This window comes from Pleurodeles waltl, chromosome 10 (assembly GCF_031143425.1).
Source record: "Pleurodeles waltl isolate 20211129_DDA chromosome 10, aPleWal1.hap1.20221129, whole genome shotgun sequence".
NCBI lineage: Eukaryota > Metazoa > Chordata > Amphibia > Caudata > Salamandridae > Pleurodeles > Pleurodeles waltl.
This window is the reverse complement of record NC_090449.1, coordinates 627,439,021-627,465,777: the sequence shown is the minus strand read 5'-3', so window position 1 is coordinate 627,465,777 and position 26,757 is coordinate 627,439,021. Positions and strand designations below refer to the sequence as shown.

At 42.8% G+C, this 26,757-nt stretch overlaps 1 protein-coding gene across 1 annotated transcript in view; it reads right to left on the bottom strand.

Moving 5' to 3' along the window:
• Nucleotides 1-20,116, bottom strand: part of GALNT11 (polypeptide N-acetylgalactosaminyltransferase 11) — a 366,701-nt gene extending 346,585 nt beyond the window's left edge. The window contains exon 1 of the mRNA XM_069211112.1: nucleotides 19,945-20,116. The gene's annotated coding sequence lies outside the window, so the exon portion shown is untranslated. The remainder of the gene's footprint in view (nucleotides 1-19,944) is intronic.
• Nucleotides 20,117-26,757: the final 6,641 nt, after the last annotated feature.

The following is a 26,757-nucleotide window of genomic DNA, read 5'->3' as shown; positions in this document are numbered from 1 at the left end:
AATTATAATGGGAGACTTAAATTGTAAAGTTTCTAATTCTATGCTTTATTCCTTCACTGATCTAGATAGGGAAAAAGCGCTGAAATTCCATCTATCATGTTCTCTCTTGGAATTAGGACAGATAAAAGAGGATTATATATTTTTTTGAAAGGTCTGAAGTCCTGCAGCTGTATTATTCTGAATGGGTGCTTCAGTTCAGATTCACCCGCAGCTTCCACTCATAAGTCCTTTAAGAATAACTCCATTATTATAGACTATATTTGTACTTTGTACTACATCGCTCAAAAAGCTGAGGATATGGTAATATCAGACACCCTATATAGTGACCACAAGATTTTAAGGCTTACTTTGAATTTGAAGCTTGGGATCATAAATTTATGGTCTATAAAAGGCACAAACCTTAGAAGTAATGAACAAAATAGGAGAATGTCTTGGACGACAGCTAAAATAATATCGATAAAGCCACTGCTGGAAAACATTGTGGGAAATATGGAGTTTTGGGGAAAAGACGTTTTAACACATTTTTCTAACTTAATAAACTACATTACTTTGCGTAACAGAGAAATAAATAAGTTAGTAAGGCGAAAATTGGAGCACAAGAATAAGGAAATGAATAGGAAGTTAAAAAAACTGAAGAGAAGAAGATTGCGGCTGAAATTGGCAACCCAAAGAAAAGAAGAGCACCATAAGTGGATCGCATTGAGGGAAGCAGCCGCAAAGAGAAACCCCAGAACATTTTCGGCTACCATCTCAGAGGGGTACGGAAACTGTAAAACCTTAGTGCCCCCCCTCCCCGATAGCAGAGGAAGAGTGGAAGTTGTATCTTCAAGACCTTTACGCTGAAAACCAGGGCGCTCACCCTGGGAGAAAGGTGACAGTATTAAACAAAGGGGGAGAAATGGATAATACAGGTGCTCTAATTGTCGCTGAATTAGAGGGGATTATAACATCAAGGCGCCCTTCAGGTGTTACAGGCCCCGACGACGTTCCGATGACTAATTAAAATGGAGCCTTTGCTTTGGGTAAAACTACTTTAACTAGTATTTGGCTCTTGTTATACCCAAGGCAATACCCGGAATCATGGACAGGGAGTATAATACTTCCTGTACATAAAAAGGGAGACAGAACAGTACCGTCAAATTGCAGACAAATCGCCTTATTAGACGCAACCGGAAAGATATTTGTGAAAAGCATCTTACTGCAATTAACTGATTGGGTTGAGGAAAATGGTATTTTACCAGTGGAACAGGCAGGCTTTAGAAAGGCCCATAATTCCTTAGATAATATCCTAATTATGCAAACTATAATTGATAAATATGTCCTGACTAGGGGAGGAGTATTGCATGCAGCATTTATCGATTACTCCACAGCATTTGACAGAGTGGTTAGGGAAATACTGTGGAAGAAACTCCAAGATTTAGGGGTCCCACCCTGTCTCCTGCGACTGATGATTGCCCTGCGCTCATCGACCTGGTGTAAAATCCTAATGGGTGGAGAGCAGGGATTGTCTTCAAAGGTTTCAACCAAAAATGTCCTGAAACAGTGCTGTTTACAGGTCTCATTGCTTTTTTCCCCTTTATATTCATGACCTTCCCAAAAGTCTTAGGAGCACTTTTGGCTATGCCCCTGTGGTGGGGGATGGGGGGGCCAATCGTATGCTTATTATGTGAGGATGACATTGGTGTGTACGAACTTACCCCAAAAGGCCTAAAATCGACGCTTGGCTGCCCTAAATACTTATTCAGAGAAGCACTACTTAAGAATCAATACAGCAAAGTCTCAGGTGGTATGTTTCTCCGGAAAAGAAAGCGGAGGGAAATCCTCTTCCCCTTGGGTTCTGGGCCAATACAAGCTGGAACAGCAAGATTCATACCAGTTTTTGGGTAAGATCTTTTCGGCTTCAATAAGTGAGCAAGAGCATATTTGCCATAATATTAATAAGGCTACTTCACATGCACAAGGTTTGGCGGCTTTTTATAATGCAAATGGTAAATGTCACTTCTTACACTTGTTGTCTGCCTACCAGGTCAAGACTCCAGCGACTCTCTTATATGCGATTGAATGTATAGACATAAATAAATGGCATTTTCTTGACAAGACAGAAGGCCGTATTCTAAGACGCATGGCCTCCTGTAATCATGCAGTCTCAGGGGCAGCACTACGACCTGAATAAGGCATTAAGAATATCTTTGTGCAAGGCCTTGCGGCAGTGATATGAAGGGCGCATAGCCTTATGCATAGCGAGGGATATACACTGAGAAATCTGGCCTACAAAGAAATCTTTAATAATCTGGGTTTTTCAGAAATTACATGAAGACTATTCGGCTCTTAGAGATGGACTCGGACCTCTGTCCTTCGATACTCTTTGTATTCCTAAAAAAAACTCTGAAGGAAGCGACATGGTCCAAAGGTTTTTTGTTGGACCTGGATGCGTGTCGCCATAGAAGAGGTCTCGAGAAGTCAACCAACTCCATAACTATGAAAGTGGTGCAACCTTATTTGACCTGGAATCTAGCACATGGGGTGAGGCGATTTTGTATTCTGATTAGATTTAATCGAATACCCCTGCGAGATTTTACTTCTAAGTGGGATGCCTCTTCTAACTCCTGTGATTTGTGTCAAGGTGGGGTACAGAATTTGAAACATGTTTTATTTGTCTGTCCTGCTTTAGCCGCACCACGGAAAATGTGGTTGAAACCCTTTTTTTCTGTGGCTTAATATTAGATCTTATAGAATCATTCTACCAGCTGAGGACTGAGTACACACTGGGAAAATCAGAATTTATTTTAGGTACCTCCAATTATCACATGCCCTATAGAAATATGTTAACAGAAGCGGAGAGTTACCAGACTGTTTTCCATTAGAGGACTTGGTGCTGAGTGAGCCACTAACAAAGAAAACATTCTCATCAATACACTGCACAATCGTACATAGTGTATTATTATATGTTATTATTATGTTAGAAATGTTTACATTATATCATTAATAATATGATAATTTTGCAGACACATTGTCCTTTCGGAAGTTGAGATACATACATGAGGTGTGTTGACCCGGGGCGCATACTGGGAAGACGAAAAGATGTATCCCATGGATGTAGTAATACGTACTGGCTGTAAAATGGTTTAACAAATTTTTTTTAAAGGTTAATTACAAAAGGTTGTATCTATTACATTTGGTAGACTCCCACTGGCAATATCCCCTAGGAGATACTGTCAAGAGGGTAACATGTTTATTTTATTTTTATTTATCTATTTATTTACACTTACCATAGCAAAGCACAAACATTTAAATGTACTTAAGAACTGTGGGAGACTTAAGGCTTCATTCAGAGTTTGTGCAACAGCCCTGCAAAACTTGGGGTTCCCCAGCACTATTCAGATTCTGGGGAACAATGGTGCTTACAACGCAGAGCCTTTGCTGGCTCCCTGAGTATAAGCCTCTGATCTGCTGGCCGTACTGAGGGCAGCGCAGCCATCACTCAAAAAGCGCTCAACAAGGTAACCGCTCTGAAAATCTTCAGTGTTGTAAAGGGGGCTCTGTAACTCCCTCCACAGCATAGAATTCCCTGCCAAGCCACCTGGAATTGATAAAGATGGGGGCCGGTGGGGGGGTTCTTCCACCAGGGCAGAAGAGACCTTGGGTTCCACCTCCTGGCGGACCTGCACACCATTTGCCAGGGTTTAAAAGACTCCCTTACTGGGTCTACGTAGATCACTGGGGGAGCCCCAAGGAGCTGTTGCCCAAATAAAAGACTCTTAAAATAAGAGGCTGAACAAACCTTGTCATAATACCGCAAACTATTTAATAACCTAGATTTCATAGAGGCAACAATGTCAACACAAGGTTTGTGGGAAATTTACAAACCACTAGAAATAAGATCCTGAAAGACTTTTGAGGGAAAAAGGCTCTGGGCCTGATTCAAAGATATGTAAAAGCTTCAAAATTCAAACATGCATAACTTTGTGATGATTTTCTGAAGTTATAAACAACTAAGCACGCCTGTGCAAGTGTTTCCTTGATTTGAGGAAAGTACACAATATCTGCTTTAACGAGTACCACCTATAGATGCAGGAAGGTGTGTTTGAAGAAATATCAGAGCTGTGCTCAGTGAAACGCAGTTCAAACAAGGTGAACACCCACACAGTCATAACCAAGTCATGGAAGTAGGGGTGCTGCAGCACCATCAAAATCGTGCTGGAGTCGGGAAGTTAAATGAGTAGTAAAGATGTCTTTAAATATTGTTTTTATCTTGTCCCATTTGCTGTGCATTCAAAGACAGATCAAATGTAAGGCTTTGTCTTCTGACAAACTGCAGGTTATTTTTTTTAACATGGAGACTGGTGTTTACTTTTCTTTCTCTGATTGCAAAAAGAGAATTTTGTAAAGGGAATAGTGTGGCAGTGTTGCTGGTGTGAAAGGAAAGGCTGAAGAAGTTTTTAAAATTGTTTTAAACACACAACATTGTAATACCGACTAATGAAATGTACAAATATTTCAAAGTATGTCAGTACATAGAAAAGCACAAATTAACTGCTTTTCTGGTAATTCTCAACTGTGATGGAAACAAAGATTTTAATAGGATCAAAGCAATTTAAGACACTTTACTTGGTAAAGCCCAAATGTCAAATATTCTCTAATATCCGATTTCTACATATTATTCTTTGTGGCTATACAGTTTTATCAGTAACACTATGTCTGTGCAAAATTAATGGCCATTCCAATGTAAAATGGCCTGTTGGTAAATTAAAACGGACTACCATACCATGCTTTAGTAATACATTTGTGACAGTGTAATCCAAAATTCACCACCAGCGACATAATGCACCATTAACGCACTCTTGGTGAATGGGCACAGCTCAATTGCTACACTTGTTCTTTATGCAAAACTTTGACTTTTCACAGTTCCTATGAGTTCTGTGATGTAATATTGATGGCAGCATCCCCACTCTGAAAATTGTTCCAGCACCACTGAGCAAAGTGAGTACTCACAAACACTTATAAAGTATTTCTCAGTCTCACTTGTGTAGTAGGCTGGCTCCATTTATGGTGTATACCTATGGTGTGGCACCCATTACTGAGTCCAGGCAAACCTTAATGATACCGAGTAGGTGTCCAGATAGCAAAAAAAGCTCTCTAGGGGTAGCTGGAGTGAGCAGCTGAAGCTTATCCATGAGGAACTTGCAATACTACAGTAGTCAGACAGTAACTCATTCAACGGAAAAAACCACACAAGTGTTGCAAAAATAAAGGATACTTTATCACAGAGCTACTTATTAGATTAGCAATGGTTTATCTCCCTTTGAAGATAACTACACACAATATGTACACAAAACAACCTTATGGGAGGGCCAAATCATATACTGAAAAGTGGAATGTGAAATGTGAAATAGTGGCCCCAACCAAGGTAAGTGTGTTAGTTAGCTAGGGGCTGGAGGCAGATAGAAACACCAGCAGTAAGTACAGTAAGTGGCCCCAGAAAACAGGTGCAAGGAAGTTACCCACCCAGTTGTCCCATAGGCTAACACAGACAGTAGTGGTTGAAGTTCGTGGGAAACCAGCAGACAAGAGGAGGGTTGGAGAGTGCCCTCGTCACAGGATACCCAGAAGACGGAGTACCTACACCAGGGTACCCGGATACAGAGGGGAGAAGGGACTCTCTCTGAAGTCAGAGGCCTCAGATTGTCCAGCTGCTCTCACAACCCGTGAAACAGGCCGGTGGAACCTCGTAACGGATTCCAGCTTGGAGGAACCACAAAGGAAGAGGACAGAGCCCAGAACCCTCAGAGGTGCCCAGGTGGCAATGCCTACCTTCCTAAAGGTGATGACGTTCCTGCAAGTTGGTAAGAGAAGAAGTCCAGCTGCGGTGTCCAGGAGCTTCAGAAGATCTCAGGGGTCCCTCAACGGTCGTCGGATTACAGGAGGGTCAGTGACTAGCCAGTTCACCAACAAGCACTAGCAAGTGCAAGCAAGACCTGTAGAAGTGTTTGCAAAGTTTTGGGAACCACCCTTGATGGGGAGTCAGGGCTGGCCCAGAGCATGCAGGAAGACCAGCAGAAATGTATGGGGCTCCCATGAGTGACCCACAGGAGATGGACCCAGGGAGTCACAAGGAGGCCTTACCAGCACGACAAAACAGAAGTCCCACATTGCAGGAAATGCAGGACAGGGGCTGATTTTCGAGTTGCAGAGTGCTGGAGGCCGGGGCTTCTTGGCGCCTGAAGATCTTCTGGAGGAAGAGTCAACAAGCCTTGGCAAGTGTAACAGACACGGTGCTAAGGGGTTACAGTGGCAGGAGCAGGGGCCAACAGCCTCTCAAGTTGGTTAAAAGACAAGCAGGACCCAAAGGAGGCCACAGACTCACCACCTGTGTTGCAGAGTCGTTGCTTGTCCATGGGACAGGAGACTCCACCAGCCGGTCAATGTGATCTTCAGGTGCCTGCAGATGCAGGGGAGTGACTCCATCACTCCAGGGGAGATTCCTTCTTGCTTCCAGATGCAAACAGAGTGATTGTGACTCTGAAGAATGCACAGCCTTGTATGTTGAAGTATTCTTGCAGCATCTGGAGACACAATGTTGCAATGCAAGCCTTCCCACCAGAAGCAGATGTGTTTCAGTTCCAAAGCAGGCCAGCAGCAGTACCAGAGGCCAGAAGCAGAAGATGTCTTGCAGAGAGTTTCTTGGAGAGTATTGCTCAACGAATCTGAGGACTCACCCTCTGGAGAGCCCTTAAGTAACCCTAAAAGGGGGTTGGTCACTCTCTGAAGTGACTCATCTATCAGAGGGGGTCAGGGACGTCATCTACCTGCCTAACGAGTCAGATGCTCCCAGGGGCCTCTGCACATCTTATTTCCAAGAAAGCAAGTGGCCACCATATTGTCTAAGTGCAGTGACCAGGTTCGGTGTTTAAATGGTGCATGCACTATTTCACACAGGCTGCAGTCTGCAGACACCGTTTGCATGAGCTCCCATGGGTGACACAATACATGTTGCAGCCCATGGGGGACCCCTGGGGTGCCAATATCCCGAGTACCTAGGTAGCATATACTAGGAACTTACATAGGTGCACCAGTATGCCAATTGTGGGTGTACAAAGTTTACCAGCAACCAAATTTAGGGGAGAGAGCACTGGCACTGGGGTCCTGGTTAGCAGGATCCCAGTGCACTACCGTCCAAAACATACTAACACGAGCCAAAAAATGGGGGGCACTACAACGAGAACCCAGCTTACTACAACTTGCACCTGTGGACTAGGACAGTGGAGGCACCCAGGGGCTACAGATGAAGAAAGTGTTGGAAAGTGAAATAATACTACTGGTCTTCATACAGGATGTGTATCACGTCAAGCAAGGAAAAAAAATACCACAAATATTCCTTAAATTTACAAATCTTTGCAGTGCTGAGATTGTACACACTTAGAGTTAGGGAATACAGACATACACCAAGAATGAATATGACTAAATTAACCAATATTTTATCTCTACAATGCGAAGTATTCCCCACATATCCCTGAATTTTTTACTTTTCTTGTGACTCAGGTGATCCTCTACATATAAGACAGATCAAACGATGGAATGAAAACTGTTTGAGGCCTCAGGGCCCCACCTTTGTGCAACATGACGAACCCTTATGTCAAGTACTTTAATGAACACCAAGTAGCTCTTTAGACATCCACGAGGTTGAGGCGCATATAAATTTTCACTTACAGAGACAAGTGTTATATATAACATCAATGCACTGGATCCATCACAATATGGATTTCAGAAACAACACAGCACTGAATCAGCTCTTATTTCCACAACAAATTTGATTAGTAAACAAGTTGACCGGGGAGAGGCAGCTATACTGGTCCTGCTATACCTGTCAGCAGCTTTTGATACCATTCCGCCCTCTTTGATCGTGCAAAGGCTGTGGCAGGCCAGTCAGAAGGGACAGGCCTTGAAGCTGTTGGAGACCTTCTTATTGGAAAGAACCATCACTGTTAGCTGTGGTGATGTTAGCGCCACCCCTTTCCAGCTGCCCTGTGGAGTCCGACAAGGGTCCTCCCTAAACCTCACTTTATTTAATGTATATTTCGCCCCTTTGTTGAAATTGATATGCTCATTCGACTTCCATGTTTCATCTTATGCGGATGACACCAAGATCATTGTGTCCATTTCCGATGACTGGGAAGAAGTAGCCGACCGGTTTAGGATGGTTATGGTGGAGATCAGCTATTGGATGAGAAACAATTGGCTAAAAATGAAAAGGAAGGAAACGGCGATCATGCTGTTCAGAACAGACAGCGCTATCTGGAATGATATTGGTGGCCACGAAACTGTGGTGCATTACCTTTTCCAGTTAATGTAGCCAAAACGCTGGGGGTAAGGTTTGCCAACACCTTATCATTTGAAACTCAGGGTAACAGAACCGTGAGTTCTTGTTTCTGGTTGGTCAGCGTTTTGAAGAAAGTTTTGGTCTTTCTTCCTAGAGACCTCAGGGCAGCAGTGACCATTGCTTTAATCACAACTTGCTTTGATTACTGCAATGCCATGTATCTCAATGAGAACCAATTTTTTCTTACCAAGCTTCAAATCATCCAGAATATGGCTGCCTAACTAGACAATGTTCGGTGCGAGAGGGGCTGAGATCATTGCATTAGCTACCGGGCAAGAATAGGGTGCTGTTTAAAGCACTTTGTTTGATCCATAAAGCTCTTTATGAGCAGGGGCCACACTGCTTTAGGACTACCCTGAATTGGTATGTGCCAATGAGAACGTTGAGATCTTCAGGACAGTTCAAGGTGATTGTACTGCTTTGTAGGAAAGCCAGATGGGGTGCTCTGTCCTTCTCAGTTGAGGCAGCTAGGCTGTGGAACTCTCTCCCTAGTCACATTAGGTGGTAAACAGGTTAAAACATGGCTTTTCTCTTCTGAGTAGCTGAAAAGGATGGTTTTCCTTCTCTGCAGGGGGAAGGGGGGAGTTTGAGTTGACCCTCCTGTCTTTTGTCCTCTCAGAGGACTTCTTTCTTACAGCGCTTAAATACCTTTTTCAGTTAACGTGCTTTATAAATTTAAATACAAATCTCAGACAGGGCCCGCATACATTTGCGGGGGCAAAGAAAAAGAGATTGGGAGACAGAGAGAAAGAAATAGAGAGATAGAAAGATAGATAGCTAGACAGAGATAAAGATGTTGCGAGAGATGGACAGATAGATACATAGATTAAATCCCAGGCAATTCCTTCCCGGAAAAGCTATACAGGCAGGCATCCTGGAGCAGAGTTTACTGGGCAGCTGCCTTCCTCACTGGTAACACACCATCTATGGGGTTAATTCAATTTAATTTCAATTATGTTTCTTTTAAGGTATCTACTCAAAAGAAACAATTACCACTGAAATGGTATCTTCATAAAAAATGAAATAATGAAGTGACACCATTTTAATAAAAATGTCCATTACACAGCTAAATGTTAAATCCAAATCTTCTTACAACCTTTCAAAAATGAAGCAACCCCCTACTTCTGCCCTTGCTGAATTCAATTCAGATATGAATTTAAAAGCAGCTACCACTGTACGAAGGTTGTTCTCAATAATTAGAGGTTTTAAATACTTAAACCGTAATGATTAAAACCAAAGTAAAATAACATAATGTATAATAAAAGTCCCTGTGTTGAACAGTAATACTCAACTAAACGAGGCGCTCTAATCTCAGTTTGTCGTTTATGTTGGAAAAATTAGGAAATCACGCATACTGGTGCAGGGAACACGCGCCAAATAAAAAGAAGTAGCCAAAATGTACTTGACTCTGTGAAAGTACTTGAGAGACTTTTGTTTTTCTATATTTGCAAGATAAGCATTAAACAATAATTCCTCAGCTCTGGACTTACATAGTCCTTTGTATTCTGTCACCTGGTCTCCGTTTAGCAAATGCTCTGAATTTACTTTAACTCCTTCCTTAAAACACAGCTAGGCCACATGGGCTCCTGTCTTAGATTGCAAACAATAACTCACTTTTCCAAGGACCAGAGTGAGTTATTCTTGCAAATCATAAACACAGACAATATAATGTACCCCCAGCAACTGTATGTAATAACATCAAGGTTAACAATTTATGCTGCTATAAGACCGCCTGAAAGCGCTAGAGAGTGACAGGAGAAAGTAAGAGAAGGAATATGCAAGGAGGCATTGTGGAGCTGAGTTACACAACTCTTAAATTGAGCATGATAGGGTAAGATATTGTATGTAACTCTAAAATGACAATGGCCATTTACCTTCTCAAATTACCCAATAGGTGATTTGAAGTTAGTAAACATGCTGTAGCATTTATAAAGTGCAGATCGCAGAGTTAATGTGCTGCCAAGCTACATTTCCTCAAAGCTGAGGACGGATCTCAGAAGTATGCAGATGTTTCCTATATCTTTACCTATTAGTGGCACTGTGGCATTCACTTTACTGATTATGCCATAATCTGTGAGTTGTGATGTCAGCAACAGAAGATGATATTGTTGACGAAGGACCCCTTGATGTACATTATAAGGATATTGTAAATCATCTAGAACAGTGATTCTTAACTTTTTGACTTCTGTGGACCCCCCTTTATTATTACTCGAATCCGGGGACCCCACTGAGCCATTACTGGATGCCAGGGACCCTGGCCTAAGCAATTCCAATGATTTGAACTGCAAAACAATACAAAAATACAGAAACAAGCATTCAAACAAATCAACAAATGGGAGAATGTTTATTTTAATTCACACATTATTTTTTTTTTAATCAGAAGTTTAATTGTAATGGGAAGGTTGGAGGTTCTCTAAATTCAATTGAGGTCACCCATCATCCATGATATATTCCATTTGATGCACTTGCATATTTCCTAAAAATCAATCTTAACATACCAACTTAATTCTTACCCTCTAGATCCAAACTCCTTCACAAATACAGAGCATTTTAAAATGTTCAGTGTTACATATTGTTTGTTATTTATTTTCACTTTATTATAATCTGCAAATAATCATTAATTTCCTAAGCAGTCATGAACCCCCTGAATAGGCAACACAGACCCCCAGGTGTCTCCGAGCTACAGGAGGAGACACAATGATCGAGAAGTTCCTTTACAAATTCAAGGCATTCAAGGTGGTTTGTAATACCCTTATTGTGTACGATGGAGGGTATTGTATTGCTTAGAATACATGTGCACACCATTTATCTTCTTTCAACCCATCTTTTAAATCATATCTGTCTTGCAAAGTCTAATGAAAGAGACTTCTGTTGCAAATATGCACAGAAGCTTGCCAGGTCTATCACGTCCTTTATAAAACCCTGCAAAAATGTACAAATAACAGGACATTATGTGTATATTAATATTATAAGCTTCCCCATAATTTATTAGTTAGGAGAATGTGGGTCCATATTTATTGAAGAAAAAAAAAATGAAGGCTACCTAGGTGTGAAAAAAGTGATTGCGTGTAAACCACATAGAAAGGTTCGGAGCCAATGTATAGCTTTTCAGCAAGAGTCAAGATTTGATCCAGTTAGTCAAATGAACATTTAGAATTGGCAAAGATTTCCGGTCAAAAATCAATCTCAAAGGGATTAATCAAATTATGGAAAACCTACAGGTTTAGGGAAACCCTGTTGCCAGACACAGCCTCGCAGCCTGAGACTGGACAGAAGCAAGCACATTCAACTTCACAAACCGTACCTACCTTGCCACGAAACTCTTGCCCTTTGGTGTAAATTATGCAGTCACTGTTCTACGCACACCTTTGAACAAAACTTCCAAGATGATATCACTCTCCAGTGTAATAATCCTGGAAACCATTAATTTTCTTCCCACGTCTAGTGGTATTTAATGTTAATGGTGCTCTTGATTTAGAACCACTGTAGCGACTCACCCTTGATGTGCAGGAGGAGGAGAGATGGCACCTAGCCTTAAAAATAAATTTTATTTGGGCCTAAGCAAGCAAATATTACATTTTTATTTTTAGGTTATATAGGGAATTCATCTTCTATGCACTCTTACATGTTAATATTCCTCCTATAAATGATCTAATACCTCATTAGGCCATAATATGTTGTACACATAATGCATGCCTGCTTCCTCAACACTCATTACTTCCAATCACTACACACAAACACATTCCATGCTCACATGAAATGGTGGAAGATCAGTAGGCAGATATTAAAACAAGGTGTGATGGCTAATGGTATAGAACCAATTTGGTCTATATGAGAGGTATTCAGTCAGGTATTTTTAGTTAATCTGAATCCCGTCTTGTCCAGTTAGTTTTATCTAAGAACTCCCTCTTATTTGAGGTTGAATCCTCCCTGGTGGTATTATCTTACCTGGGAAGATGAGGTCACCAATGATAAAGCATGCCACAAAGAGTGGGTGAGGCCGCCTCTGCCTATATAATTGGCATCTCGTTAGGAAACTCTTCAGCACCCAACTCGTAATACCTTTGATATAGATCTAATTGGTTCAATATTATTAGCCACTGCACCCTGTTGTGATACCTGATTAGTAACTGTGGAGGGTGCGCCCTGGCATACCTCCACCTCTCCCATTGTGTTAGGTGGAATATTAGTAGCACCATATTGAATGCAGGCTTGGTTGATTTCTACCCACTGGGAAATTGAGAAATAAGGCGACCTACATTTTTTTAATTGTACTTTTCCCCTCTGCTACCTGGCTGTCCTTAATCCTGTAATCTTCACAATGTAATCTAACACATGCCTCCAGTTAGTATCATGATCCCATATAGAACTTAAAAGTGTTCCCCATGGAAAATTATAAAACTATTACAAAAGCGCATCCAAGTCTAACTGTCATATGTGCGATGAATGTTAGAATGATGGTTCAGGGAGCCTCAGAATTCTCTCCTCATCCAGTCTAAAAGGTCAAGCACATGGGCTGCAGGAAATTAAGATTGCAAAGGTTATATAGATTACAACAGCTCAGTCTTTGGATGTAATTTGCAGCTCACCAGGCCATTTAAGTGCTGTTGGCTTTCTGAAACACTGGAAGTCTGCACACACCTGGTAAGTTAGTACAGAGCAGACATGACACATGATTGCTCCTACTTAAGGCCATTCAATGATATGCAAATGAATGGATTTCCACAGACAGATGACCTGTACTTTCCATGTGTTTGATGGAGACCTGTTGTTAGAAATGGGTTCTCTAGTTGGCAGAGGTATACACCTTTGTCCAAGTAGGGACCACAATCCCAGTCAGTGTAAGTCACAACACAATCCAAATTATCCTGTGCCTACAATCCCAGTCAGGGTAAATCACAACACAATCCAAATTATCCTGTGCCTACCCTCTGGTAGCTTGGCACAGAGCAGCCAGGTTTAACTTAGAAGGAAATGTGTAAAGTATTTGTGCCTGAACGTATACAATAACACAGTGAAAACACCACAAAAATACATCACACAGGTGTAGAAAAATAGAGAATCGTTATCTGAATAAAATACTATTGAAACAATGAAAACCAAATGTACACAAGCAGAGTTATGAATTTTTAAAGATGAAATCCAACTAAAGCGCTTAGAACACACAATAACTCCAACTGGGGCTTTAACACCGTCATTGACGGAGTCGTTCCCAACAATTCGACACCACCAGTACAGGTCCCGGAGTCACACGGACCCCCAGGTACAGTACCTTTTGAAAACAAAGAACTGGGACATTGCACGGAGTCGGAAAGAGGCGTCACTGGAGTCCGTGTGGCGTCAGCCCTCACATCTTCCGAGAAAAGAGGCATTTTTCTGCACTGCAAAGCACGTGGAGGTAAGGCTTCGGTTCCGGCCAGATGCAGGGGGAGATGATGAGTTGCCGTCTGCAATGCGTGGATTCCTTGTGACCCGGTGGAGTTGCTGGTCCCGGTCCATTAGGACGTGATATGTCAACTTTGCAGTGTCACGATTACCAGAAGTGGCGTCAGCAGAGTCGGGGCAACATCAGACTTGCGTTGCAGGCTGCTGTTGTTGTGTGCAGCGAGGTCTAGAGAGTGGGAGCAGGCTGCAGCGTCAATGGCATTGTTATGGAGTCGCTGGAGTCGGGTACTAGCAAAAAGCTAGAAACTGAAGTCTTTGTTGTCTCTGAGACTTCAGAACAGGAGGCACGCTCAAGCCAAGCCCTTGGAGAGCACTTTTGGGAGAGGTCATGGTCCTTCCAGCACAATCAGAGGCCAGCAAGCCAACAGCAAGGCAGCAGTCCTTCTCAGTAAAACAGTCCAGAGAATCCTTTGGGCAGCCAGATAGGTATCTGACAGAGTTCAGGTACAGAAGTGTCTGAGTTGGTGGGGTCAGAGACCCAGTTTATATAGCCAAAAATGCCTTCAAAGTGTGGGAGGCCTCAAAGAGTGGTTTTGAAGTGCACAATTTACCCTTTCAGCCCAGTCCTGTCAGCCAGGGTCCCTGTAGGGTGTTATCAGTCCTTTGTGTGAGGGCTGGCCACTGGCCTTTGAAATGTAAGTGTAAGTGTGAGGCCCTCCACCTTTCCAGCCCAGGAAGACCCATTCAGTATGCAGATGTGACTGGGTGTCCTGTGTTTGTCAGGGTGAAATGCACAAGGGAGCTGTCAACCAGCACAGACCAACATGGATTGGAGACAGGCTGTAAGCCACAGATGGTATTAAATGCAGAGAAATGGTAATATTAAATCCAACGTAACCAATATGCAGGATTTTCTATTACCATTCTGGCCATACTAAATATAACCTGGTTACTCCTTCACCTTAGTGGAAAACAAATGTATGGGTTTTTCACTACCAGGACAGATAAAACACATAAGTACATGTGCTGCCTTTTACCTACATAACTCCCTGCCCTATGGGTTACCTAGGGCCCACCTTAGGAGTGGCTTATATTTAGCAAAAGGGGTGGGGACGTTAAGGTGTGACAAGCAATTTTAAATGCCAAGTTGAAGTGGCAGTGAAACTGCATACATAATTATTGCAATGGCAGGCCTGAGACATGGTTAAGGGGCTACTTAAGTGGGTGGAATAATCAGTGCTGCAGGCCCACTAGTAGCATTCAATTGACAGGCCCTCTGCACATGTAGTGCACTTTACTAGGGAATTATAAGTAAATTAAATATGCCAATTGGGCATGAACTATGTTCAAAGGGAGAGAGCATGTGCACTTTAGCACTGGCTGGCAGTCCTAAAACCAGCCAAAGCAATGTCCGAAAAGTGGAAGGAGGCAGGTAAAAAGTTGGGGGATGACCACCCTAAGGCTGTTAGGGCTAACATGTGCACCCCCGTCCCTCCCCAGCTGAAAGTGGGGAGAGCTACCCAACCCCTTGGGAGCTCTCATCACTAAGGAGGAAGAATCTGGAGAAACCATCAGCATTGGCATGGTCAGTCCCCGGGCAATGCTCCACCGTAAAGTTCATTCCCTTTTAGGAGATGGACCATCTCAAGAGTTTAGGATTTTCACCCCTCATCTGCATGAGCCATTTGAGGGGCCTTTGGTCTGTCTGAACCTGGAAGTGAGTCCCAAACAGGTATGGTCTCAGCTTCTTCAGTGCCCAGACCACAGCAAATGCTTCTCTTTCAATGGCACTCCACCTCTGTTCCCATGGTAGTAACCTCCTACTAATGAAGGCTAATGGTTGGTCTAGGCCCTCCTCATTCAGCTGTGCTAAGACCGCCTCTATGCCATGCTCTGAAGCATCTGTCTGCACTATGAATTCCTTGGATTAATCAGGGGCCCTGAGCATGGGTGCCATGCACATGGCTTCCTTGAGAGAATCAAAGGCTTTCTGACAAGCCTCTGTCCAGATCACCAACCTAGTCTGCTTTTTAGAAGTCAGCTCAGTTAAGGGGTCACCATGGTGCCATAACCCTTAACAAATCTGCGGTAGTAACCAGTGAGGCTTAGGAAGCCTCTCATTTCAGTGTGAGTTCTAAGTGGCTGCCAGGATGTGATTGTTCCAATCTTGGCCTGGAGGGGCTGCACCTTGCCAATAACTACTATGTGTCCCACGTACACCACGGAACCCTACCCAATTTGGCACTTACTGGACTTGAGTGTCAGTACTTTCTGTTGCAGGGCATGGAGCACCTCTTGGAGGTGAAGCCGGTGTTCCTCCCAGCTGGCATTGTAGACAGCAATGTCGTCTAGGTAGGCGGCGCAGAATTAATCCTTACCAGCCAGAACCCTGCTAACCAACCTCTGGAAGGTAGCAGGGGCATTCTTCAAGCCAAAGGGCATTACCTGGACCTGGTAATGTCCCTCAGGGGTCGAAAATACATACCTCTCTTTTGCCCCTCAATCAAGGAGATCTGTCAGCACCCTGATGTCAAATCAAAAATACAGGGGAATTTGCCAGCGCTAGTCTGTCAATGAGCTCATCAGCTCGGGGGACGGGGTATGAGTCAGTTTTGGTGACAGAGTTGAGACCCCAGTAATCCACCAGAACCGAAGCTCTGGTTTGGTGCCCGGTAGGGCAGCCTTTGGTTCCAGAAGCACAGGACTGGACCAAGAACTGCTGGAGTTCTCAGTCACCCCTACAGCCAGCATCTTCGCAACTTCATCCTTAATGCTGGCCTTCACCCGTCTGACAAATTTTGTTCTTTACAGGGGGACTGTCTCCCAGGTCACTTTCTAAAAGTGGCATTTCTAAAACAGTAATATGAAATCCAACTTCACCAATAAGATGGATTTTCTATTACCATTCTGGCAATACTAAATAGGACCAGGTTATTCCTTCCAGATCAGAATCTACCACTCGAAAGTATATGAGGGCAGTCCCAATGCTAGCCTATGAAAGGAGCAGGCCTCACAGTAGTGGAAAACGAATTTATGAGTTTTTCACTACCAGGACATATAAAACACATAAGTGCATGTTGTGCCTTTTACCTACAGAGCACCTTCCTCTATGGGTTACCTAGGGCCTACCTTAGGGTTGGCTTATATGTAGCAAAAGGGGAGTTTAAGTCTTGGCAACAATTTTAAATGCCAAGTCGAAGTGGCAGTGAAACTGCACACACATGTCTTGCAATGGCATGCCTGAGACATGGTTAAGGGGCTACTTGTGTGGGTGGCACTATCAGTGCTGCAGGCCCATTAGTAGCATTTAATTTATAGGCCCTGGGCACATGTAGTGCACTTTACTAGGGATCTACAAGTAAATCAAATATGCCAATTGGGTATGAACCAATGTTACCATGTTTAAGGGAGAGAGCATATGCACTTTAGCACTGGTTAGCAGTGATAAAGTGTGCAGAGTCCTAAAACCAGCAAAAACAGTGGCAGAAAAGTGGAGAGAGGCAGGCAAAAAGTTGGGGGATGACCACTCTAAGGCTGTCAGGTCTAACACCTGTGAACTCCTTGATCCTCTGATGGCTGTTTTAGTTTGCTAATCATATTAACTGCCATCACTTACGTGTTGAGCAGCTCCTAATGGTTTGTTTTTGTGATGACAAAGGAAGCCAAGGATAGCAACATAAACAAAAGTGCACTGCCTTCCCCTACAAACTTTCACATACTTAGGGCCTGATTACCTGTCACTCTGTGTTTTCAACTCATTCGAAAACACTGTTTACACAAGGGTGGTAATTACAAGTTGGAAGGTATTTAAAGTAACCGATAATTAGCAAAGGCATTAAATGCCTCAACAGTTCTTAAATTTCGGGTGGTCAGACGGGGGAAAACCATACAGTATTTACAGTATCATTGGGATTTTGGTGCATTAAACACCAAAATCTGCATGTTATTCCCCACAAACTTGTGATAACTGCTATTTATTGCAACAGATAAATACCACATCTAGTGGTAGCGTTATTTATCGGGTGAGATAACTAGCATCTATACTCATTATCAGGCCCGTAGTGTTAAAATGTTGCAGCATGGTAAAATGTTCTAATTTTGCTCATGGCAGAACTCAAAACAAAGCCATTTATAGTTAGTGGGAAATTAAAGACAAAATCCACTTACAAGCCAAAATGCTTGATTTATAATAAAGAAACCTTTGGTTCAAATCCCAGCTTCCTCACTTAACCAAATTATGTGCGCGTAGGCAAATCTTTTTAGTTCGCAGTGCCTCATTATTTTGGAGCACCAGTTTAAAAGTAACTCAGTCTTGTCATGTATGTATACAAATAGCTCCATTTATACATTGTATAATAGACAATAATAAAACTTCACATGAAGTGACATTGCCCACAGACTACATGACAGAGCCATTTCTTAGTTCTGTCGTTGCAATATCGTCAGGGTATTGGGTGTTTTCTTGAATGGTTAGGAAACAACTTCTTTCAATAAATCTTCCTAAAAAACAAAACACTAACGTTAAGAAAAAGAACTAAAAAAAAAAGATGTGTCTATCATATTTTTACATGATATTTGTTAGATCATTTACAACCGAACTTTACATGGGCGGGCTGGTAGGCCCCACTCCAGTTACACAGGTGAAAAGGCCTGTTCGCAATACTGATCATCATCACTAAAACACTGTATGCTACCACCACTGTGCTCTTGCTAGTTATCTCTTTGGTGATGGCAGTTGCCCTTTACTACTTAAGGTTTGTGCTTTGGGCACAACTCGGTCTAAGCAAGACTGTAATCTGTGAGAAAAGCCAAGGTCATGGTGCACACGCATGTTCCGAGCTCACCCATGACCAAAAATCAGCACCACAGATTCAGATATTGTTGTAGCTTACGCACTCAGGCCCCGGGGTTCACATCTGTCACCATGCAAAAGCCTTTTCCATCCCAACAACATCTCACAGTGACAATCAGATATGGGGTGATATTTACAAAGCCCGTCCCAGCAGGTCTCCAACACTTTTCCCTCCAATGTGTGTTTGCTCAGGGCCATAAACTTTAAGCAAACTATTTCAGAATTGACTACCCATGCAGTAGCCAGATAAGTGGATTATGAACATAAGAATAACCCTAAGGGACCTGCAAAGCCGCCATCTTACAAAAAACTATAAACTGTGCATCGTTGTCTCACACTTCTTCATCCATCAACCTGCTAGCTTCTGTGCCCCAGAACACGATAACTTCACCACACTGGTCATCACGCATGATACAGAAAAACTTCCCACATAGGATCAGAATGACGATAACACACCTTACATGGTGTGGCATGCTACCAATGAGGTCAAACGGTTCAGCACCCTACAAAGGGGTATTGAGCGCTACATGTTGCAATACAATACAGCCACTGTGTATACCCAAGTGCTTCTCTGGTTACGAGCCTGTGTTCGCTAGTCAGGTCCCTATTCTACAGACACTGTGGATCATCACTTGCCAGTATCTGGTCTCTATTGTTCCTCTAGTCCTACGACACCTCCTCTGCCCTGTGTTGATGACACTATAATGTTGCATACACATGGCCTGAGTGTCCGTATTGTCCCTACGGTTCTTTCGGTCTCCTTGCCCCTATCGAGGTCTGTGACGCTACCCATGTGGCTCACCCAGGGTCAGTTGCCAGCTTGTGAAGCGGTCCATGTTGTTCTCCCTTAAGTAGTTTCTACCAGTTTTGTTTTCCCCGTGGCTCACCTCTTTGCCAGTCTGCACTTGTTTTGCTGTGCCTGCCTCTGCGTGATTCTGCTGCCTAACGGCACCCATCTCCCTGTGCTTTTATCTGAATGTCCTTCTGCCCTTCCATGTGAATCTGCATGTAGCTCTGTCATTATGAACTTCACACTAATAGTCTCTCCGCCTGCTTCTGCTGTCTGTGTATACCATCTTGCAAGAGCATCTCTGCCTGTGCCGCATACCCGTATCAGCCCTGCATATCCCTGTGCTGGTTTTCTGTGGATCTGTCTGTGTTTCTGTCTGTGTGCCTCTACTTTAAAAATACAGTGCCTATGCCAGGGCCGTGCTATGCTTCCTTCTCTCACTGCACAATCCGTGCGCTGCCTACGTTGCACTGTGTCCTGTCTGTAGAACTACTGTGCACAGGGATTTTCCGATGGCAGATCAGTGCAAGCACCACTTACCCGCAGATGAGCACCCTGGCTGGATTTCTCACCCTTCTCAGGCTGTTGGCATTACACATCCACTAGATCTCGCTTCGCCAGGTGCCCGCACCTAGCACTTCTCACCGACAATCACTCTACATGGCCTTTAGCAGACTGCGCTGCTTCAGAGACTGAGTGAGAAAAGGAGCACAAGAGCCTATGAAAAGATGCCCCTAACAAACTACACCTACAAAACGACAACGAACGGCTAATAGAATGTCAACACTGTTTACAGGACGGTGATCAATCTGTGCATTTGTAGAAAAACCAAGTTAAAACAATGAAAATCACGAGATTTTCATTAAATGTTTTTTCCTGTCATGATCGCGAAAAAGTGTGTTTCACTCTATTTCTGATGCTCTTTATTGTACTTAGAGATATATACAATTCTGGTTTGTACACACTCGACGGCTTTTGGGATCATCGGAGTCATGTCATGTAAAACAAAGCTGGTAGAAGCAGGTGGCAGATATTTAGATGAGATCGCTCAAAGTGGTAATTTGCTTTTGAGACTGGTTGACTCCGCATGTCACTCACAAAGGGGAAAATCTGCACACAGAAGTACGTTTACAGTAGTTTGCGTTTACTATTATCGCCATTCATATGGAACATGATCGTAAGCATAGCTGAATAGCTGACAAGTTATGGGTGGCATTTATATGGTTTCAGTGTACCTATGAGTGGCATTCAACAACCAATTGTGTGAAAATTTAGTGAGGCTTCCTCACAAGCAAAACCAAGTATTCAAGTCCACAGAAACATAAATGTCTGAAATTTTATGACAAGACCGGAGGCTCCTATTATGCGTTTCTTTTCTCGCTTTAATATATAGCAGCAGTCAAGAAGAAACTACAAATCCCATAAGGCTTAACACAGATAGCCAATTGGATTAAAAACGTAGTACAAAAAACATATCAACCAATGGTAATACTCCCATGCCATTGTGATGTCACTTGCATGCAAGCAGCCCTCTTTTCTTGCTGCTGCAGTCAAGATAAGTTTACTAGCTCACTTCTCTCATGTCCTTGCTCTGTTAATTAAGCTTATTTGACTAATGTTATTCATATAATCTCTGTTTCTAACATATTATGTTGACGGCAAGTTGCCGCATGTCCTCTAACTAGTGCTTTCTTCGCGCTCGCGTTTGTTTATTTTCGGCCTCAGGCAACAACGGTTGCATTGCTCCTGAGCCGAATGACTAAGATTCCAATGCGCGCCGCGCGCGCGGCGTCCCTCGCGTTCTCTCTTCGCATCAGCTAGTAACCGTCATTCGGATTACTCCTGACGCGAAGAGATTTATTCCACAAGCCAGCGCGCTTGCTTTCAGCTTACTGGCCTCAATTCTTTCGTCCTGCTGGCCCGACCGGCATTTTTCTTTGAACGCTCTCTGGCAATTATCATTTCTTCGGCCAGCGAGTTGTTTTACTTTTTATACCCCGCCCAGGGGAGGAGTTTCCTGCCAGTTCTTTGGTTTTCCTTAAAAAGTTAACCCCTGGTTGCCTGGCAGTTTATCCTTGAAGGGATAGTTACCATTCTTTTTCTTTTATTTCTTCTTTAATTTTTCTTTGTTTTGTATTTTTTTTATTTCTCTTATTTATTCATTTACTTACTTAATTTTCTCCAACATGGAGCCTAATATTTCAACAATGGAACAGGGTGTTCCTAGTGACTTGGAGGACATAAGACACAAACTCTGTAATTTTATTAAGAGTTCTGAACACCAGGCAGTGGCATCCTCAATACAAAAACTGTCAAAAAATTTGGAATCCAATTCTAATTTATTGTCTAAATCTTCGGCCCAAACTGTGGGGGAATGCAGTCAACGCCTGCCAACCAAGTCATCGGGTTTGGCACAAAAGGAAAGTGAGTCTGTCTCACATATGTCAGAGGACGCGGTTCCTCATAAGGCTCCTGCCAAGGAGTATAACAATATGGCTTCCAAACCCTAGTTGAAACGAAAATTTAAACAACAGAATGTATCTCTTCCTATTCCTTCCGCCTCCACTCCGGATTCTGACGAGGACATTCCTGATGTGGGTTCAGACTATTATGTCTCTGATAAAGACGATAATGATTCATTATCTGCTCCACCACCAAAGAAACCAAAGATTTCCTCACTTGTTTCTCCTCCTCTTTTTGATGCAGAAGGTTTTCCCATGTTTGATCCCATGCATATACATCATCCCAATTAGACGGAATGGTTCCCAGCTGACCATGTGGGTCGTTATGTGGCTCAAAAATTATTTTCACCCTTTGACAAACAAACTAGAGCCAAGTTGAAATCGAAATGTCCACGTCTGGTTCTTCCTAATAAGGCTACTACTACTCCAACCATTGATCAGCAGATCAATTTTACTAAACTGGGCAAGGACCCTCGTAAAGGAGTGGATAAAGCGTAGTCGTCCTGCTAGGACAAGCTTTTGGACGTTATTGGTCCACTTACAAGGATCTTTGATATGGTCGAATCGGCTAGGTTGGAAGGTGCCTTTTTAGATCCAGAGGAGTTATCTTTGTGGGTTCAGCGTTGCTTTTGTTTACTAGGGAATGCTAATTCCTCTCTTATTCATGAGAGACGCAAGGGCCTCCTTATCAAATTGGACCCCAAATTAATTAATTTGGCAACCGTTCAACCTCAGGTCCATACGGAGTGACAACTTTTTGGGGAATTTTTCATAAAGGACCTCAGTAAATATGTAGCTACATTCACCTCATTGGATAAAGCCCAGCAGTCCAATGAGGAAAATGTTCAACCAACGGGTTTTTGCCAGGGCCGTAGAGGCAGGGGCCGCTTTACTGGCTGCGGATTTGCCAATCAAGGCTCCAGAGCTTACCACAACGCCTATCAGCAAGATTTCAGACCGTAGTTTTATCCCCAGCGTGGCAGAGGTTACAGTTCCAGGTCCTTCAGACAATCAAGAGCCTCCAATCCAACAGGTAAGCCCTCATGTTGGTTTCTTTCCGACAGGGGGTCGTATCTACCATTTTCTTTCAAATTGGTTAACAATTACCGCAGATGCGTGGGTTCTAGACACTGTTCAGGGTTACAAAATAGAGATTTATTCTACCCCAGTGCAAACAATTTCTCCTCCTCCTTCCCGTTTTTCCGCATAAATGGTCCATCTAATATCTCTCGAGGTAAACTCTCTGTTACAAAAACAAGCGGTTTCAATCACTCGTCCTCATCCGTTGGGTTTTACCAGCCCTATTTTCCTAGTTCAAAAGAAGAACAAAAAGATGCGTCCAGTTATCAACCTAAAACATTTCAATCGGTTTGTTGTATATCGACATTTCAAAATGGAAACCATTCTTCACCTCTGAGATATCCTTCTTCAAAACGACTGGATGGTCAGGCTGGATTTACAGGATGCTTATTTAGTGGTTTCTGTACATCCGGAGTTCAGAAAATTCCTTCAGTTCCAATGGCTGGGCCAAACGTATCATTTTACCTCTCTGCCCTTCGGTCTATCGTCAGCCCCTTGGTGCTTCACCAAGCTCATGAAGCCCGTGGTTGCTTTCCTAAGAGCACAAGGGATAAGACTTCTAATTTACTTGGACGATATCCTCATATTAAGTCAGTCTCCTCAAACTCTTCTAGGCCACTTACAAACTGCTTGCTCTCTTTTAGAAGATTTAGGCTTCATAATAAACAAAGAAAAATCTCTCCTGATACCCACTCAAGTCATAGAATTCTTTGGATTCCAGATCAATTCCCTTTCGGCAACTCTTCTTCTACCCACGGTAAAAATAAAATCCATAAAGTCAGAAATTCTACAAATTCTTCGCAGTTCTCTCATTTCTCTCAGAACATTAGCTCGAATAGTAGGTCTGCTTTCTTCTTCTATCCAGGCAATCTTTCCAGGTCCCCTTCACTACCGGTCACTTCAAAGACTGAAGATTCAACACTTGAGGAGGGGGCTACCGTATTCAGACCTTGTCCCCTTAGACCTAGAGTCACGTACAGAGCTTCAATGGTGGACAGACCATTTAGATGCTTGGAACGGGAAAAGTATTTTTCCATCAGCCCCAGATCTTGTGTTAGAATCAGATGCAAGTCGTCTGGGTTGGGGGGCCCGTTGTGGTCCCATCTCCACTGGAGGTACATGGTCAACGAGGAGTCCAAATTGCACATCAATTGTTTAGAGATGCTTGCCGGCTCCTTTGCAATCACAAGCCTGGCAAAACACAAAGTGCATTGTGCAATCCTTCTCAGGATGGACAATATCTCGGCCGTCAGATATATAAATCATCTCGGGGGCACAAAATCCAAACCTCTGGTGGATTTAGCAAAGAGTTTTTGTGAGTTTTGCCTTTCAAACCATCTTTCGGTTCATGCAGAATACCTACCAGGAGTTCTCAATTCGGTAGCAGATTGGCATTCTCGTCATCTTCGAGACTCCAGCGATTGGAGACTTCATCCATCAATCTTCCACAAGATACAATCATTATGGGGTCCGCTCTCTATAGACCTATTCGCATCTCGGCTGAACACACAGCTTCCTCAGTTTTTACAGCTGGCATCCAGACCCTTAGCCTTGGCATCAGATGCTTTTTTACAGGATTGGTCTCCTTCCCTCAACTACGCCCTCCCCCCTTTTATCATGATCAACAGGGTCCTAGCACACGCCAGACGTCAGCATGCCTCTCTAATTCTTATAGTCCCGTTTTGGCAGTCCCAGGTATGGTTCCCTACCCTTCTGGAACTCTCGGTGGATTTTCCCTTACTAATTCTGTCCTTCCCAGACTTACTGTTGGACCCTCTTCATCGTCCTCACCCCCTCATTGTGGACAATATCCTCACTCTATCCGCCTGGAAAATCTCGGGAATTCCCAATCTTTCCCTCTCATTTCGTCAGAGGCTTCTCAATACATCTCAAATTCCTGGGCCCCTGGCACCAAGAAAGCCTACAAGGCAGTCTGGTCCTTATGGGACAGCTGGTGTTTGGGAAAGCATATCAATCCCTTTTCAGCAGATGTAATTTTTGTAGTCAATTTTTTGGCCGCAGAAGCCAGTAAAGGTAAAGCATTCCGCACTATCAATCTTTATAGGTCAGCTATTTCCTCTAACCATACCCATGTCAATGGGAAACCGGTAGGCGAACATCCGTTGGCATGCCGATTATTAAAGGGAGTACATTTTTCCAAACCTCCTCTACCAAAGTACAACCAATTGTGGGACGTTAATGTTGTTTTAAAATATTTGATATCCTTGCCAGACAATCCAATTTTATCATTAAAGATGTTATCCGCTAAATTAACAATGTTATTATGTTTGGTTTCCATTAAACGTTTATCGGATGTTAAAGCATTGGACGTTTCCAACCGTCAATTCACTCCTCCGGGGATGCTGTTCTCGGTTGTACGATGGACTAAGACTAACTTATCGTCAGTTTTTTATCCTTATTTCCCGCAACATCCGAAATTATGTGTGGGCCAATGTCTAAAGGTTGATGAGGAAAGGACTGCAGATTTAAGAACATCCTCCTCCCAACTTCTTATCTCTTTCAGGAAACCCTATAACCCGGTTTCGTCTGCTACGTTAGCACGCTGGGTTAGATGGATCATGTCCTTAGCGGGTATTGACATTTCCAGATTTGGAGCTCATTCTTCCAGAACGGCTATGGCTTCCAAATCCTTTTGGGACGGTTCTCGTTTAGAGGATATTCTAAAATCTGTAGACTGGTCTAATGACAATACTTTTACAGTTTTCTATTGCAAACCTGTTGATAGTGTTTCATTTAATGTAATTAATATGCTTTAAACTCGCATAATAGGAGCCTCCGGTCTTGTCATAAAATGTAGATTTTCCTAGTTTATGACGGAAAGTCTTAATTTTATTAAAGACACGGAGGCGAGTATCATCCCACCTCTGGTATAAATATTGTTTTATCCCTCCCTTTCATTCAGCGCCAGTTCCGTCCAATCAACCGGCGTCTTAGATGTATCTCCTCGTTTCAAATGGATTCTCCGCTTCCTTTAAGTTCTGGATCGTATCCTCCTGGTTTATCGGAACATACCTTCCTCTGTAGGATTTTAGACTTTTGTTCTGACGTGTTTGCATTTCTTATGGCATTTTTTATTCTATGTTCATTATTCCCATTATTCACCAATGATTTAATTTATTCGCAAGAAAAGAGGGCTGCGTGCAGTCAAGTGACATCACAATGGCATGGGAGTATTACCATTGGTTGATATGTTTTTTGTACTACGTTTTTAATCCCATTGGCTATCTGTGTTAAGCCTTATGGAATTTGTAGTTTCTTCTTGACTGCTGCTATATATTAAAGCGAGAAAAGAAACGCATAATACTCGCCTCCGTGTCTTTAATAAAATTAAGACTTTCCGTCATAAACTAGGAAAATCTACGATACACCCATTTGGTCAACGAGGAACTTTTAAGTTCTTTCAGTCGCATTCTGGGACCTCGGAGCACTATATATACATGCTACTATTTGCTGCAAAGGAAATTCTATATCAGTTACCAATCCATAGGACGTGCCAACATCTAGAACTCGAAGCAGTGTAGTCTCGATACGGACTTTGGTGGTCCCCAATTGGAACTGTCTCTTTAATTTGGAAGACTTATGCAATGGTGCTGAGACATTCTCATAGGAATTACAGACGAAAATGCTATTTTCAATGCTTTATATACGAATTGATTGGCAATTGCAGAAAATGCCGTAAGGAAATTAGCAGCAAAGCATTTACGACAAAGAACTCAATACAGTTGAAAAGGAAATCCGGCATAGATTCACCTTCTAAGATAACAAATAGGGTTCTCCTTTGTTAACAAAA